At 43.2% G+C, this 19,413-nt stretch overlaps 1 pseudogene; it reads right to left on the reverse strand.

Annotated features, from left to right (window-relative positions):
• LOC122810724 overlaps window positions 1-14,104 on the reverse strand; it is a 58,831-nt pseudogene extending 44,727 nt beyond the window's left edge.
• Between the last annotated feature and the right edge of the window lie 5,309 nt (window positions 14,105-19,413).

The following is a 19,413-nucleotide window of genomic DNA, read 5'->3' on the forward strand; positions in this document are numbered from 1 at the left end:
TTACAAAATTCCAGCTAGCTTGGCTGGCAGTATCTCCCTTTGTCACATTCCCTACTAATTATCCATTTTTAACAGCAGTTTTTGTTCTAGTATCGACTAAAAACTCTATCAGAGCTGATCTTTCACTTAGCACTTCCCTGTTCTTTTCTCTTTGCCTATACCCTGATATCAATATTTGGTAGAGAAGGCAGTATCTAACCTGCAGCTCAAACTTCTGCTTGACCTCATCCCACTCTATTTCATTTCCCTCTCTAGTTATTGCTTCTAATACCTTAATTGTTTTTTTTTTCAATTTTCTTCCTTAAATTCCAGCCCCTTTTTGCCTATTTTCTATAACCCTACTTGAATTTATCTCCTTTCTCTATTCATGTGTTGGTTTAGTCCTCAAATAGTTTCTGCTGCTTTATGGATACAATATTCTGTGTGGTTGTTATTTTCATTAAGGATCTACATCCAAAATCTTACTCTCTCCTTATTTCTCACCCTTCTTCTTATTTCATCATCATCCCTTTCTACTTTGATTTATAATCTTCTGCTTGTATTATGTATGCAAGCCTTAACTGCTTAGCCCTAAAATATCCATTCAAATCAGGTAATCCTAAATCATCCTGATTTAATGTGAGGATTAACTTGACCCACTTAACACTTGCTCTCTTCCTCGTGCAAAGAAATTCCTTCTCCTCTGATTGATAAAAATATGTCTGACCTGTACATAAAACTAAAGAGACTAAAAACATTTTCACTACTTGTATCTTACTTTCCATAACCATAATCAAGAGCTTCCAATTTCTAAGTTTTTGTATTATCTTTTGTTTATTTTTCTCAAATATCCTTAGCTGCCATAAGAGAATGCTTTTTAACCCATACACCAAAATACTTTATCTCATCATGTCCCCATAAATATGGGTATTGTTGAATTAATTTGTATGTGAGTACATAGTTTACTGTTATAACCTTTAATATGAAGTTATTAATCTTCTTCCTAATCATCACTGATGGGTTCAGTTCCGAGCCCTAGAAACCGAGTCGGCCTAATACCAAGCTCGCATACACCAAAAACTCTCGAGCTAAGTTGGTACTCACAATGCCCTTCTCCCAATTACCTCAGATCTCATTTGCCCCACAGCCATATAGCAGTGTTTCACCGATCTCTCCAGCTAAGTGTTGTATTTTTTCAAAATGTTCAGTATTTTATAAGTTTTTCTCTTAAAAACTCTTCTATACCTACTTATCTTAACCAGCTCTACCCATGGGTATCTTCTTTTTACCATTGTTGGTAACGCCCTTCTTTACCCTTGTGGTATTCTCAATACCATTGTTGGTATTTTCTTATTTTCTTCTCTATCCCTTTTTGGATTATTGTTTTTTTCTGAGTATGACTAAAAGGAAAGGAACTTTGGGGTTTAAGCATTGCACTTCCTACAATGGTAAACTCCCCAATAGTGACCTGCATGAGGAATGTGTATATTGTCTGGGGGTTCCACACTTATCTGTGAAACCTCTCTGTCAGATTTGTGTCAGTTTCAGTCAGTGGACGCTGAATGAAAGAAGAAATAAACTTATTTTGAAAGGCTTGCTTCCTTCTCCTTTTTCTGAGGCTCTTGCTGTGTTGGAGGTCTCACCCCCTCTATCTAAGGACAAAAAATGTCCTCATTCTGACCCTTCTTCACCGGCTGGTGATAAGGGCAAGCTTCATAAGCACAAGGCCCATAAGTCTTCCACGGAGCACAAGATCGCCTCCTCAGTTCCAACCACCTCGGCTCCGAGTTCTGCTCCAGTGGTCTCTACAGACATTGCAATAACTTTCACATCGGCACCACCCTTGGCACCAACTGTTATAGTTCTGACTGATATTTCAGCTCCAGCCTTGTTGCCTGCCATTACCTCGGTGCTATCTCCCATCTCCGTTCCGAGATCAGTACCGATGACTTCTTGGAAGTTGATAATGACTTCCACTCCAGCTATTCCTTTGGCTTCAAGCCCTTTCTTGGCACCGATAGTCACCCTTTTGCCTGTTTCAAAACTAAAATCCTCGGTGCTGACTTTTACTGCACCACAGACCCAGTACTCCCTATCTTTGGATCTGTTTTCTGGACAAGCCTTTAGCCCCTTTTTGGACCGACCTGACTCCCCCTCAGGAGTGTTGGTAAGGTCCACCAGGAGTCTATCTGAATTGGATGTGGTGCACCTGTTCGATCAGCTGCTGACAGCTAGAGGGATTACAAATTTTCCTAAAACCCATCCCACTCTGGGTTTTGGGTCCATTGCCCCTGCGACTCCCATGTATTCTCCTCCCTTGGACCCTTCAGTTCCTAGGCCCATAGCTCCGTCTGCAAGAGGACTCCTCTCCTCAGTGCTGACAGTGACCTTCTCTGAGGCTCCGAGGCCCCTTTGGGTTTTGGTTCCTTTGGAACCACCCCTTCCTCAATCTCATGCTTGGAGGATGGAACCCCCAGTTCCAGGTACAGTTCCAGTTGTTTCATTGGTTCCGTCTTCAGACCCGGGGGTGACTCCTGCTCTGGTTTTGCTTGAGGCTCCATCCCCAGGAGCGTGCCACGTGGAGCGGGGTGTGACCCTGGTTCTGAGATTGTCTTCCTCGGTTCCGGGCTCCCATTCTTCTTCAGGCGGGCCTGCCTTCCGGGTGATGGAGAGGGTGCTTGCTTCAGGAAACTCTCCTCCTACGTCGGGCATTCCCCCTGCTCCTTCTGAGCTACAGCTATCACAGGTCACCCCCCAGGACACAGAGAGTGCAAGCCTCAGGAAACCCATGTACAGGGTAACCTCCTTTTTGAGTCTTCTTCAGATGTTCCCACTGAAGAACTACCTCATAAACGCACGTGTAAGAGGAAACACATGGACTCCCCAGAGGAGTCCCTCACTGAGGATACGGACTACGATGATGGGGAAGGGTCCCCACGGTCACCCCCTGATGATGTCTCCTTTGGAGACATCCTGGAAATTTTGAGGCAGAGGGGTGACTGGAAGCCCTCCAATCCTTCCTCGGAGGAATCTGTATTCCTGGAGGCCTTCCGCTCTCGGCCCTCTACTTCTTGGGTGACCCCCCCCCCTGCCAATGAGTTAGTCAAGCTCATCGTGCAGCAGGCATGGAAGAACCCTGATACTGTTGTGGCCATTCCCCAGAGACCAAACAAGATACTGTCCCCTCCAGAGGAACAGCCCCATTGGTCTAGAGGCTTACCAGTAGACGCTATGGTGGTAGCGGCTGCCACAAAAAAGGACTTTGCAGAGGAAAGTCCTGCTGTCCATCCACCCAACAGAGAGTCCTGTGCGGTGGACAGATTAGGGAAGTGAGTTTTTGCTTCAGTGACCCTTGCTGTCAGGTCTCTGAATTACTTGACACATTTTACAAGGCTCCAAAGAGATCTCATCTCTGAACTCTCTGGAACCCTCGTGGGTCAAGTTTTGGATGGGGCACATGATAAGGTTGCTTCCCAGCTTGCTACCCTAGAGTCGATCTCCAACTCATCCATGAGGTTGCTGTCCCATGCAACCAAAGGAGTGGCTAGAGCTGCGGGTGCAGGTGTAGTTATGAGACGCCACACCTGGATCTGCATTTGTGACCTTGTGGACTCCTTCAAGTCTTCCTTCTTGAACGACCCTATTGAACCGTCCTCTCCGTTCAGTTCTAAAGTGAAGGACACATTAGCCAGGTGCGAGCAGGATGGAAAAACCTTGTCTGTCATTGGCCTATGTTCTTCCAAACCTCAGCGCTCTTTCTCCTGGGACCAGAGGAGTGGAAAGATATGGCACAAAAAATCTCAAGGTCCTTTCTGTAGTGCATGTGGTGAGGATTCCCCCAGAGGCAGAGGGGGTTCCAATAATGGAAGACACCCTTTTCAGGGCAGAGGGGGTCCCCAAAATCAGGACTCCAGGGATTTTTTTCTCCGTACGACTTTATCAGCGCTCCTGGAAGCAGTCGGGGCTCGTTTTTCTCTGCACCAAGCTGCCTGGCACTCTATTACAAACGATCAGTGGGTGCAGAGAATAATTTCCAGAGGTTATTACATCCCTCTAATCTCTTATCCAAGACCTCCAAAATGCCTTCCCGATGTTTCACCCAGTCAAAGGGAAGAGGCAGCTTCAGAAATAAGAAAGCTGTGTCTAAAACGATTCATCCAACAAGTCCCCCCCGACCAGTGTGGATCTGGTTTTTACTCAAGATTCTTTTTGGTGCCAAAAAAGACCGGGGACTGGAGACCCATTTTGGATCTCAGCCAACTAAACAAATCAGGAGTTCAGACAAAATTCCGCATGGTCACGATACAATCCATTCTCCCATTTCTTCGGAAGGGTGTGTGGATGTGCTCGATAGATCTCTGGGATGCGTATTACCACATCAAAATGGACAAGTGCTCCAGGAGTCTCCTTCACTTCTGGCTGGGAGCCATTCATTACCAATTCAGAGCCCTGCCATTTGGTCTCTCGACGGCCCCCAGAGTGTTCACGAAATGCCCAGCAGTGGTGAGAGCTCATTTGAGACTTCAGGGATTCCAGGTGTTTCCATATCTAGACGTTTGTTTCCTCTCCACCCCCACCAAGCAGCTACTGGTCAGGGCCCTCCGCTACACTCTAGCACTGGCAGAGTTCCTAGGTATCACAATACACTGGGAAAAATCCAACCTTCATCCCACCCAACAATTGGAATTTATAGGAGCAGTATTCAGTACTAAAACAAGCCAAGTCTGTCTTTCTCCTCACAGACTCCAGAGGTTAAGGTTACAAGTACAAGTAATACTCTGTCAGAGGAAGGTGTCTGCAAGGGAAGTTCTACAGGCTCTGGGGTCTATGGCGGCAGACATCCCAATTGTTCCCCTAGCAAGATTGCATATGAGACTACTACAATGGCTCCTTTTGTCCCAGTAGATATCCAATCTTCATCCTCTGAACTCACAGATCCTCATCACCAATTCCTGCAAACAAGATCTCCTCTGGTGGATGAGAACAGACGAAAATCTTTGGTGCCACCCCTTCCAGACTCCCCAACCCAACACGACGGTGACCACGGACACTTCCCTAACAGGGTGAGGGGCCACTTTCAGGGAAAGGCAGCCCAAGGTGCATGGTCCAGCTTAGAGGTCAACTTGCATATCAATGTCGTGGAGTTAAGAGTGGTGCTGTTAGCACTGCAGACACTTCATCCACTCCTTATGGCTAGGCTTGTATAGGCCCTAGGGCCGATAGCCTAGTACCAACCTATGAACCTATGAACCTTCCATCAGGAATGATTGCAATCCAGTTGGACAATATGTCCATCATCTGGTACATAAACAAACAGGGAGGGACCAAATCCTACCCCCTATGCCGCGATGCCATGAGAATTTGGCATTGGGTGAGAGCTTCCAACCACTTTTTAACTGCAACGCATATCCCGGGGAGCTTCAACGTGATTGCGGACAGGCTGAGCCAATGTATCCTCCATCCACACGAATGGTCTTTCAACCCGAACGTGACAGCAGAACTCTTCAGCCGTTGGGGCCACCCTTGCTGCGATCTTTTCACTTTCCCTTCAAACAAAAAATGCAGCAGTTACTTTGCCCTCTTTCCCCCAGATGGGGAGTCACAGAGAGATGCTTTGACTCACGATTGGCTCATGGGTCTCCTTTATGCTTATCCTCTGATACCTTTGATACCCCTGTTTCTAAGGAAAGCAATCCAGTTGAAATGCAAAGTAATCCTCATTGCCCCCTTCTGGCCTCGACAAGTGTGGTTTCCCTTCCTCCGGCCTCACCTGTTACAACCTCCTTGGATCCTGGACACTCATCAGGACCTAATATCTCACCCACAAGGGCTGACTCCCCCAAATCTATCCACTCTCAAGCTGACAGCTTGGTTGCTCCACTTCCATTAGCCACCAGGCAGGAAACCCTCTCCTCACCTGTCCGCGATATTATTCTGGCCTCCCATAAACCATCCACCAGAAAACTCTACAGAGACAAATGGAAAAGATTCACTATCTGGTCTAATAATCAGATGCTAGATCCTTTTTCAACTCCTACAGCTGCTATACAGTATTTAAATTGATTTAACTGTGTTGCATGATTATTAACTGAAATGGAAGTTTTGACTCTGTTCTTCAGTTAGTTTTCCCGCCCACCCTCCCTGTTTCTGTTTTGGTGTTAATCTTAATGGCTTTGAAACTGCCCGCCTCTCTTGTAAATTTGTGTTTGGATACTCCTTCTGGGCCCATCTCATTTGCTCACTCAACTGAGTGCAGTGAGATCATATTCTGATTTCAGGCACTCCTACTGTGTACAAAGAGAGCATATGGGAAAGAGAACAAAAAACAATGTTTAAGCTTGTTTCCTGCCTTTCCTGTTAAGTGGTCTAGACTGTTTGTAGGCTTCTTAGCCCCCAAGCCCTTCTGTGTTGGAGGGAAACCTTCTAGCTTAGTTTTGTTTCTTATAACTAGCCAGTTTTCTAGTTTCAGCACTCAAATCTGTTTCTTTGAACTCAGCACTTGTTCAGAACTCATTGTAAGCACTACATAAGCTGCAAATTACTACAGCACTCAACTTGTCTAGTGGAAAGCAGTTTTTAGTACTTAATAAACAAGCACCTATCCAGGCATGTCTAAGGGTCAGCTCCCAGTGATTTTTCCTGTCTACCTGATGAATCTGGGCATCTTGGGGCAATGCAGCAATTGCCTCATGTACACAGACAACCCTCTCCTCCTACCAACCAACACTACAACCTGTGAGAGATGCACTTATATAGCCAAACTGGAAGCAAACCTCTCTTCACCCAAGACTGGACTAGACAGTCAAGAGGAGAAGGTAAACACGTGCACCACACCACACTCATCACATAGTCCCTCAAAACCTACACCACCAAAACACACACATAGAAACACAAAACACACACCTACATTCGCAGAGGCTCTCAATAAAAACCTGCCCAAGCATCAGAGACATCCAAAGCATAAACGCAAGCAAACTCCACACCCCAACACAACCCAAATGACACATAACCCACAAACTCAGTGTGCCACTCAACCACAGCCCATAAGGCATAACAACGTACCCAACACTCTAGTCATAGGTGACTCTATAGTCAAGCACACTGATGTTCCACTCACTAGACTAAACAAGGAGAAAGTTACTGTCAGCTGCCTGTCAGGTGCCAGGATCCGCCACATAACGCATGCACTCAGGTCACTCCACAATAAGTACAAATATGACACTGTCATTGTCCATGCTGGTGTGAATGACCTGAGATGTACCTCCCTGGACTACATGAAAAGAGACATGGAGGAGCTCTCTGATCTTGTATCCCAGGCAGGTATTACCCTAACCCTGAGTAGCATCCTGCCATCACCCAGAATGATACCACAGTACAAGGACAAAATGATTGACTTCAACAATTGGCTAAGCTTCTGGTGTCATTCTAAGCGGATCCAGTATTTGTCTGCCTGGGACGACATGATCGACAGTCCACGATGCTTTGCCAGAGATGGCCTGCACCTATTGCCCTTAGGATTCCAGATACTGGCTAAGGCTCTTGCCACCCCATAGTGCCTTTTTTAGGCAAGGTTCAAATGACAAATTCACCACCGTAACAGGTACAAGCAAGCAAAATCTGAGGGTAATGCTACTCAATGCTAGAAGTCTAAACCTCAAAATGCACTCACTCGAGGCACTCCTTAAAATGGAGAACATTGACATCTGTGCAGTGACAGAGACCTGGTTCAAAGCTCCAGAGAGCACCCCTGCATTACCAGGCTTCAATTCATACCACACCTTTCGGCCACCTAACCCAGAAAGAAGCACTAAAGGCGGAGGCGTGTCCATATTCATTAAGGATATCCACACCTCCAGGCTAGTTGCACAGCATAATAAATCCAAGATTATCCAAGTGCAACTAACTATGGGCAAGACCGCAATCCAAATTGTAGCTTGCTACAGACCCCCCACCATGCCCCAGGATTCACACTCCTCATTTCTTGATACACTGGAAAGTATTAGGGTACAACCCAACACCCTAATAATGGGCAATTTCAACTACCCCACCATTAACTGGGAAAATTACTCATGTACTAACTCTTTTGCTCAACGTTTTCTAGAATTCATAAATTCCAACGCCTTGGATCAACTTATTCACACCCCCACCAGGGGCAGTAATATCCTAGACCTGGTCATTACCAACATGGGAAACCAGTGTTCCACACCAGAGGTCAATTCCTCGTTGGTCAGATCCGACCACAAGCTAATCAGCCTAGACATCCACATCCCACCCCCACCCCCAATTAGGGAAACCATCGTAAAAAACTTCTCCAAAGCCAACTTTACACTTCTTAAGACAGAAGTGGCAAACTTCATGACACCCATGCAGACGGACAATAGAGGTATGACTGCTGAATCCTACACAAATGCACTTTATAAGCACTTACACGAGTGCATGGATCATGCTATCCCTAATAGAACCAAGATGTTATCCTCCAAAAGGAAGCCAATCTGGTGGTCCTCTGCCATAAACAAACTCTACAACAGAAGAAAGAAACTGTTGCAAAAAAGAGTAAAATCCCATGACTGGAGGAACTCCCTGGTCAACCTCAGTAAGAAGCTGAGATCCCTCATAAAATCCTCCAAAGCTAGTTACGAAAACAAAATTGCCACTGACTCTAAAGACAACCACAAAGCATTCTATAGCTATGTCAAGAATCTAAATTGGAACACTCAGATCTGCTCTGAGTTACAGCACAATGGCACTAAATATACAGAACCAACTGATATTGCCAACATCCTAGCAGATAGGTTCAGTGCTAACTTTACCCCCCTCTCACCCCCTAGAGGGCCCATCTCTATACAGGAAGAATGCAAAGTTCCTATAATTACGGCTGCACAGGTAAAAAACACACTCTCCAAAGCCAAGAACACAGCATCCATGGGACCTGACAATATCCCAGGCTGCGTTCTACATGAACTACAGAATGAAATGGCACCCTACCTAAGTACCATGTTCAATCATAGCCTCACCTCAGGCTTTGTACCCACTGAATGGCGCACAGCGACGGTTATCCCACTCCACAAAGGGGGAGCCACGACGGACCCCGGGAACTACCACCCCATTAGCCTGACGAGCCTGGTCTGCAAGGCCATGGAATGTATCATCGTGGAACTCATAAACAAAGACATTGGTAATCTCCAAACTCTGGACCCTACCCAGTTTGGATTTGTAAAAGGCAGATCATGTCTCCTAAACCTGATTGACTTCTTTGAAGCAGTCACCAAAGCCATAGATGAGGGTAAAATGGTTCACACAGCTTATCTAGATCTCCCCAAGGCTTTCGACACCACCCCCCACTCTGGAATTATAGATAAGCTCACCAAACTAGGTATAAATCCCTATGTCACAAAATGGGTTGCCAACTGGCTCACAGACAGAACCCACACTGTGAAAGTAGCGGATTCCAAATCCGACATCAGACCAGTGACAAGTGGAGTACCACAGGGTTCAGTCCTGGGTCCTCTCCTGTTTGGTATCTACTTCTCTGAAGTGCAGGCCAACACAGAAGGTCTTTGGCTAACAAAGTTTGCAGATGACTGCAAACTAGGAGCCATAATCGAAACTCCTAACGATGTGGACAAACTGCAAAAGGGCCTCACTGAGACAGATACCTGGTGTCAAAGCCATGGCCTGAAGCTCAATGCCAAAAAGTGTATTGTCATCCCCTTTGGTAAAAACTCTGTACCCATGAACTGCCACATAGCTGGTAGTCTACTTAATGCCGAAAATGTGATGAGACCTTGGGACACAGGTGGACAGTAGTCTCTCCTTTGATAATCACATCGCCACAGTGGTCAGGAAATCCTTCTATGTGGCTCATTTCATCACAAAAGGATTCTCATCCAGAAAAAAAGAGGTCATTGTTCCCCTCTACTAATCACTCATTAGACCCATTATAGAGTACAACACCCCTTTTGGTATGTACCTCACAAGACATCTACAACAACTGGAAAGACCACAGAAATACCTCACAAAGAGGATTACTGGCCTCAAACAGATGCCCTATGCAGACCGTCTCGAAAAACTACAGCTTTACTCCATCGCATATCGCCTACTCAGGGGCGATCACTGCCTAACATACAAAGCTATGTCAAACCCAGAGCTGTTGGACATGCTCCACTTAAAGAAATCCCAATCCTTCAGAGCTACACGCTCTAGGGACCTAAACCTTATCACCACAATAAACAGAACATGTTGGAGGGATAGATTTCTGTCCCAGAGACTTCCCATACTCTGGAACAGACTACCTATCTATGTGAAACAGAGCTCCTCATTAGCACTCTTCAAGAAAAATCTTGATGATTGGATGGGAAATGGGAAATTCACCCTGGGGATCACTTCTGTGGCTCTGCTCGACAGGGGCACAGGAAAATAATTTTCCTGGGTGGCGAAAGCCAGGGTACATTTTTTGGCTAGGCTTGTATGGGCCCTAGGGCCGATAGCCTAGTACCTACCTATGAACCTATGAACCTATACTTCAACATCTTTCTGAGTTGTTTGACAATGGGGCATCAGCTTCTGCTATTTGAGTCCATTTAGCAGCTATTTCCAATTTCCATAACAGCTCGGATGGCGTTCCTCTTATCTCCACCCGCCTTAGCAAGACCTTTCTCAAGGGAGTTCTCTGGTTCTACGGTCCTCTCTCTCTACCCCTCCTTTGAGTCTGCTGCGACATGTGATCTTAAATTCCTGTCATGGAAATCATTGTTTCTGGTAGCGGTCACATCAGCCAGATGGATATCTGAGTTACAAGCCTTATGCATCAAGACCCCGTATCTAATCTTCCATAAGGACAGAGTATCCCTTCGTACTAACCCATCCTTTCTCCTCAAAGTGGTGTCCGACTTCTCTGTTAACCAGTCCATTCAGCTCCCTGTGTTTTTTCCAAATTATTCCAACAAGGGAGAATACTGTCTACATTCATTGGAAGCTTCTACCTGGACAGGACTAAGTCCTTCCGCAAGTCGAACCAACTTTTCATTTCCTTTTCTGGTCCAAGAATGGGATGCGCTGTATCAAAAGTTACTTTATCAAAATGGCTCAGAGATTGTTTTACCTTTTCATACTCCCTAGCGAATGAATCTAAACCTGTTCAAATCAAAGCTCATTCAACTAGGGCCATCGCAACTTCAGTTGCCTTTCACTCCAGGGCTTCCATGGATGATATTTGTGCAGCAGCCATTCGGGCTAAACCCCATACTTTCATCAAGCATTACAAATTGGATTTGGTCTCTAGGGGAAGAGCGACCTTCGGCTCTATGGTTCTCAGGAATGTTCTTCCATAGGGGCCACCCAGGTTCTCCAAGTAGCTTGGGATTCTGTCCCATCAGTGATGAAGAGGAAGAAGATTAACAACTTCAGATAAAGAAGTTATGTCTTACCATTAGGTTCCATCTGAGTTGTTGATCATCTTCCAGTCATCACACCCTCCCACCGTCCCCCACCAAAGGTTCCTGGTGGATCTTCTGGGTCCTTGTGGTGTTTCAGGGTTTCTGCACAGAAATGGCCTCTGTTTTCTATTTCTTCTATATGTTGCATGCAAACTCGATCTGAGGTAACTGAGAGAAGGGCATTGTGAGTAGCAGCTTAGCTCGAGAGTTTTTAGTGTACGCGAGCTTGGTATTAGGCTGACTCAGTTCCGAGCCCATCAGTGAAGACTGGAAGAAGATCAACAACTCAGATAGAACATTATGGTAAGACAAAACTTCTTTTTTTATCTTCATTATTTGTATATCCCCAAAATACTTAAAACTGCCTCAAAATGTTCCAGAACTCCACAATGTTCGTTTGGATTTATAAAGTACAAAATAATATCACCTGCAAGCAAAGCTAACTTTTCTTGGTTACCATACTGTTATATTCTTCAATTTGTGTATCCCTTTTTCATTACTAGTGGTTTTAAATATAAAGGAAATAGTAAAGGGAAAAAGAGGATACTCTAGCCTGCTTCCTTTGTTCAAAACAAAACTTGTCAGAAAGGAAACCTTCCCTTCTTAATTTTTGCCTGTGACCACTCCTATATTCTTCTAATTAACCTCAATATTCTACCACAGAATGCAAATGTTTCCATTGCCCTTCTCATTAAATCCTATCTGACACTATCAAATGTTTTACCTGTATCAAGACCAACCAACAACATCAGCATCTTCTTACATTCTGCTTCCCTCTGGATTATCATTATTCTATTAAAGTTGTCAAGTTTTAGCCTTCCCTTCACATAACTACATTGTTCCATATATATCAGTTTTGGCAACACCTGTGTTATTCTCTTAGTATAAATACAAGCACTTTATAATCATGCTTTAAATGTTATGGGTCTATATGAAACTGGTTCTAATGGTCTTTACCCTCTTTAGATAATGCAGCCACCACAGTTTTCTTCCAAGATGCTGGTGTTTCCCCTCCTTAAAATACATTTAAACAAAACCTTCCAGATTTTTATTACTGACTTCCCTCCAAACTTACTTCCCTTCTAACTTACAAACTTCCATAGAATACCGTATATTTCTGGATTTGTCCTTCTTGATTCATTATACATTACATTTTTGTCTCATCTCTTCTTATTCTTCTTATCATAACCATAAATTGTTGAGCTTCATCTTCCTCTAACCTTGGCATAATTACGTATCCAATAAATATTTCAATCAGTGCCTTTTCTTGGGTTCCAATTTCCCTTGCTTTGTACACATTTTCATTCAGTTTCTGAAATATCTACTTTTTGTTGCCTAAATTGTTGTGCTAAAAGCTTTTGTGCTCTGGAGTTGTTATCAAAAATAATTGCTTAACAGCAACTTTTATAAACTTAGGCATATTTTCTAAATATTCCCTTGTTTTCCCTTTAGAACTGTGCAGTCACTCCTCTTTTTGTTCTTTGAGATATCCCTTATTCTGCAATACTCTAAGTTTTGTCATCCCCTCTAGATAATTCCTATTATTTCTCTCCCATATATCTTTATCTTTTATTTTTAAACTCCATTTTCATGTCATCCCACTCACTAGCTATCCCTTCTAAAGAAATGTATATTTTCCCTAATACATCTTGAATAATTTCGACTACCAATTCCTTAAATTCTTCTCTTTTTAACAGGTAAATAGTAAAGTGCCAGTGTCCCATTTTTAATTCATTACCCTACAACTTTTTAGTTTTTATCAGTGTGTGACCTGAAATAGCTATTTGATGTGTATCAAAGCTTTCAATTAAATACACATGCTCCTTGAGAAAAAATAGTTTCTATCCAGTCTAGCCCAGTTATTGTACCATGGGAAATAATATGTACATTCTGTCTGAGCTGGTTCTACTGAATTCACATCTTCCATCCCAGATATTCTTGTATAATTCCTTCAGAAATCTACCCTCTTTTGTTATATTTTCCCTGCTAGGTTCCCCTGATATATCCTCACTATTTCAAATCAGGTTCCAGTCCTCACCCATAAATAATATTTCCTGATGAAAGCTGATTATTTCTCACCACAATTTTCTTTATTTCCATAACGGCGGTTTAGGTAGGAAATAATTACATGACAGCATAAGCCTCTTCCCTTGGCAATAACCCCTTAGTACCACAAATCTTCCATTGTTGTATATTTTCCTCTTCTGCCACTATTGGAGATTCTCTAGCAATCTGTATTATTACTCCACTTTTCCTTTGTCCATGATATTCTGCTGAATGTTCATCCTGGAATCCTTTATTTGTCAAATTTGCAAGCTCATTTCTATCCAAAGTGCTTCCTCCAACATTACTGTTTGCTCTCTACATTTATATGTATAATTCAATTAACTTTGCTTTAAAAAATAAAATAGCTCTCCTCCCACTTTACTAGCACATAGACAACTAAGAAAGCTAAAAAAACAACTTATCACCAAAGATAAAAATAAGAAAGCCTAATTATCAACTAATCAAAACTACACACTAATATTCCAAAACTGTTCTGGGCCTCAGTAAAGAAACTGATAAATCCAGGACAAACTACACAGCAAACACCAAACACACAGAAACAAAATGATACCAGTGCTAACCAATTCAATATCCACTGTCCAGTCATTAACCAACCAGGGACTAATCAAGTTCTGAATGTCCATATTCAACCAAATAATCTCCTTAAATGTTTTTCCTTCCAACCAGTTCCCACAGATAACATTAAAAATACCTCAGAAAATTAAAGCCTCCTACAACTGTCCCTGACAGTCTGCCTCGTGAATATCTTAAAATAACAGCTGAGGTTATTACATATTCAGTTTCAAGTCTGATAAATTGATCCATATCCAACCCAAAAACCAAAACCTCCTACAAATCCACAAACCCTTACGACCCCACGGCCACCTCCTGCTATCCTCCTCCATACTTAAACTATGGAACTCTCTCCCTCCATCCCTTCTCAATACACCTAACCACACCAAATTCAAATCTCTCTTGTTCTTTCATCTTACTTCAAAATGGTCATGCCCATGCCACTCTCCAACATAACTTCCCCCTCTAGCCATTCACATCTCCACCCTCTACCACTCCTGCTTCTCATATTTTCACTCACCCACTCCAACACTCCTTACTGGACAGTCTCCTACCATACTTACCTTAACACTCTCATAGGGAATCTGTATCCTAACTCTGTATACAAAACTTCCACCTAAATCTCATTATCTGCATTTCTTTACACTTGTTTATTTTATCACATTCTATTTTTATATTGTATTTCTCTAATAATGAGAAAATGATTGCATAGATCTGGATGTCTATAATTGTCATTGGAACTGTTTTCCCCAGACCTTCACTGAAAACAGGCTCTTCTTGGCCCAGTGGACTTCCCCAGTTATCAAACTGAAATAAATAAAAATAAATAAATATCTAAAAATAAAGTCCCCTCACTATGGAAAAAAAACGTATTATTCCATTACACAAGGGTGGAATCAATACAGATGTTTTAAACTACTGGCAAATTGCCATCTTATCAAAGTATCAAAAATGTTAAAGAAATGTATTCATAAGCAACTTTTCAACTATTTAATAGACAACCAGCTTTTGTCTTCAACCCAAAATGGCTTCCATCCTCATCACAGCACTACTGCTTTGCTGAATTTTGCTAATACTGTCAACACCCACAGAAATGCTGGAAGCCTATTTTGCACTTTCTTCCTAGACTTACTGAAACTTTTGATACTGTCTCCAACCAGAAACTCTTACATAAACTCTCATCCTTTGGGTTTATCAACCCTAGACTGCAGTTGTTCCATAGCTATCTCTCAATCAGACAAGAAGCAGTGAAATGGAAAAATGATTTCTCCAACTTCTTGCCTGTAACTATTGGTGTCCCACAAGGATTTATACAGAGCCCTGTACTTTTTAACATATTCACCAATGACCTTTACACTGTTATACAAAATGCTGCCCTAGTGCAATATGCTGATGACTCAATCCTAATATGCTTTGCAAATCTTTCTCTGAACTCCAAGACCATACACGACAAACCTTCTTATTGATTAAAAAATTGCTAAATAATTCACAACTACTACTAAACCCTAAAATACCAAAATTAATGTTCCTTACTTAAAAACACATCTCTTCCAAAACAGCAGTATTTACTATTGTCTCTTCCAATAACAGCAACAAAAATGTACAAGGTATCATCACAGAAGACCAGTTGAAATTTGACCACCATGTATCACATGTGGTTAAAAATTATCAAAAAATAGGTGCATTATACAGAGTAAAAACACATCTTACCAACATACCCAGAAGATGTATAACCTCTGCTTTCTTACTGACATCTCTCATCTATGCTACCCCAATCTTTACTAACCTTTAAGTCTCACAACTGTCCAAATGTGAGCTATGTTATAATAAAACAGCTAAATGTGCAATAATTTGTAACAATAAAACATAACATTGCATAGCTCTCAAAGAATTAACCTGGTTAGAACCAGTACATCATCTAGCCCTTTCCCAGCTATCTACAATGTACTGATTTATCTGTAAGCCAGAAAACTGACCATCCCTTGACAACTTAATACACCACCACCCCCAATAGAATTGTACACTCTTGAGAAAAAAAAATCACTAATCACTATAACCAAATCATCTATTTTTGCGGGTGACTCTGTACATTCATATAGTATAGCTATACTATGGAATCACATCCTACTACCACTGAAATCCATTCAGAATGCAAACATTTAAAATACAAATAAAACATCACCAATCAAATTAATGGATCTTCTGCATATCTCCAGGAAAATGCCAATGTTATCATCAGCTTGCAATATCATCAAACCGTGTCTCTTCTTTCAGAATGCTATGCCCCACAACTAGTTTTCACCTTCTTCTTCTTCTTCTTCTTTCGGCTGCTCCTGTTAGGGGTCGCCACAGCAGATCAACTGTTTCCATTTCCTCCTGTCCTCTGCATCTTGCTCTGTCACACCAACCACCTGCATATCCTCTCTCACCACATCCATAAACCTTATCTTAGGCATTCCTCTTTTTCTGTTACCTGGCAGCTTTATCCTTAGCATCTTTTTCCCAATATACTCTGCATCCCTCCTAAGTACATGTCCAAACCAATGTAATCTTGCCTCTCTGGCTTTGTCTCCAAACCTTCCAACCTGGGCTGACCCTCTAATATACTTATTCCTAATCCTGTCCATCCTCGTCACACCCAGTGCAAATCTTAACATCTTCAACTCTGCCACGTCAAGCTCTGACTCCTGCCTTTTTGGTAATGCCACTGTCTCCAACCTGTATAACATAGCTGGTCTCACTACCCTCTTGTAGACCTTCCCTTTCACTCTTACTGGTACTCGTCTGTCACAAATTACTCCTGACACTCTTCTCCACCCACTCCATCCTGCCTGTACTCTCTTCTTCACCTCTCTTCCACACTCACCATTACTCTGAACTGTTGATCCCAAGTACTTAAACTCATTCACCTTCGCCACCTCTACTCCCTGCATCCTCACCATTCCTCTATCCTTCCTCTCATTCACACACATATATTCTGTCTTAGTCCTGCTGACCTTCATTCCTCTTCTCTCTAGAGCATATCTCCACCTCTCCAGGGTCTCCTCCACCTGTTCCCTACTCTCACTACAAATCACTATGTCATCTGCAAACATCATAGTCCACGGGGACTCCTGTCTGATCTCTTCTGTCAACCTGTCCATCACCATTGCAAATAAGAAAGGGCTCAGAGCTGATCCTTGATGTAATCCCACCTCCACCTTAAACGCATCCGTCACTCCCACCGCAGACCTCACCGCTGTCACACTACCCTCGTACATATCTTGTACCACTCTTACATACCTCTCTGACACTCCCGGCTTCCTCATACCATACCACAGCTCCTCTCTAGGTACCCTGTCATATGCTTTCTCTAAATCCACAAAGACACAATGCAACTCCTTCTGACCTTCTCTGTACTTCTCCATCAACACTCTCAGAGCAAACATCACATCTGTAGTGCTCTTTCCTGGCATGAAACCATACTGCTGATCACTACTCATCACCTCCCTTCTTAACCTAGCTTCCACTACTCTTTCCCATAACTTCATGCTGTGACTGATCAGTTTAATCCCTCTGTGGTTACTGCAGCTCTGCACATCATCCTTATTCTTAAAAATCGGTACCAAAACACTTTTTCTCCATTCCTCAGGCATCCTCTCACTTTCCAAGATTTCATTAAACAATCTAGTTAAAAGCTCCACTGCCATTTCACCTAAACACCTCCATGCTTCCACAGGTATGTCATCTGAACCAACAGCCTTTCCGTTCGCCATCCTCTTCATAGCTATCCTTACTTCCTCCTTGCTAATCCACTGCAATTCATGATTCACTATCCGCACATCATCCAACCTTCTCTCCCTCTCATTCTCTTCATTCATCAACCCCTCAAAGTACTCTTTCCATCTGCTTAACACACTCTCCTCGCTTGTGAGTATGTTTCCCTCATTATCCTTTATCACCCTTACCTGCTGCACATCTTTACTAGCTCAGTCCCTCTGTCTAGCCAATCGGTACAGGTCCTTTTCTCCCTCCTTAGTGTCCAACCCTTTATACAAATCTTCATACACCTTATCCTTAGCCACCTCTCTCTTTGCCATGCACCTCATCTCCTTATTCTCTTGTCTACTTTCTTCATCTCTTTGACAATCCCACTTCTTCTTCGCCAACCTCTTTCTCTGTATACTCTCCTGTACTTCTTCATTCCACCACCAGGTCTTCTTGTCCTCCTTCCTCTTTCCAGCTGTCACACCAAGCACCCTTCTAGCCATCTCTCTTAATAGCTCTGCTGTAGTTACCCAGCTATTCGGTAACTCTTCACTGCCACCCAGTGCCTGTCTTAACTCTTCCCTGAACATCACCTCACAATTACCCTTTTTCAATTTCCACCATTTGATCCTTGGTGCTGTCATCACACTCATCCTCCTCTTTATGATCACCAATGTCATCCTACAAACCACCATCCTATGCTGCCTAACTACACTTTCCCCTGCCACCACTTTACAGTCTCCAATCTCCTTCAGATTGGCCCTTCTACATAAGATATAATCCAGCTGTGTGCATCTTCCCCCACTCTTGTATGTCACCCTATGCTCCTCCCTCTTGTTAAAATACATATTCATCACAGCCATGTCCATCCTTTTTACAAAATCCACTACCATCTGACCTTCTGTATTCCTTTGCTTAACACCATACCTACCCATCACTTCCTTGTCCCCTCTGTTCCCTTCACCAACATGCCCACTGAAATCTGCTCCAATCACCAGTCTCTCACCCTTGGGTACAGTCATCACCACTTCATCCAACTCACTCCAAAATGTTTCTTTCTCATCCATCGCACACCCAACTTGTGGAGCATATGCACTAACAACATTCATCATTACACCATCAATTTCCAGCTTCATAAACATCACTCTATCCGACACTCTTTTCACCTCCAAAACACTCTTAGCATACTCTTCCTTCAGGATAATGCCTACGCCATTTCTCCTCCCATCCACACCATGATAAAACAATTTGAAACTGCCTCCGATACACCTAGCCTTGCTCCCCTTCCATCTGGTCTCTTGCACACACAATATACCAACCGTCCTTCGGTTCATCATATCAGCTAGCTCCCTCCCTATACCAGTCATACTGCCAACATTCAAAGTTCCGACCCTCACTATCACAGTCCTAGCCCTTACCTGCCTTCGGGCAGCAATTCTGTCTCTTCTCCTCCTTCGGCCAACAGTAGCCCAATTTCTGCCAGCACCCTGCTGGCCAACAGTACTGGTGGCGGTCGTTGTTAACCCGGGCCTCGACTGATCTGGTATGAGTTTCTGTACAGTTTTCTGCATGTGTGATGTGGCACAAGTTTACGCCAGATGCCCTTCCTGATGCAACCCTCCCTATTTATCCG

The sequence above is a fragment of the Protopterus annectens genome, chromosome 9.part0 (assembly GCF_019279795.1).
Source record: "Protopterus annectens isolate FY-2018-M chromosome 9.part0, PAN1.0, whole genome shotgun sequence".
Taxonomy (NCBI): domain Eukaryota; kingdom Metazoa; phylum Chordata; order Ceratodontiformes; family Protopteridae; genus Protopterus; species Protopterus annectens.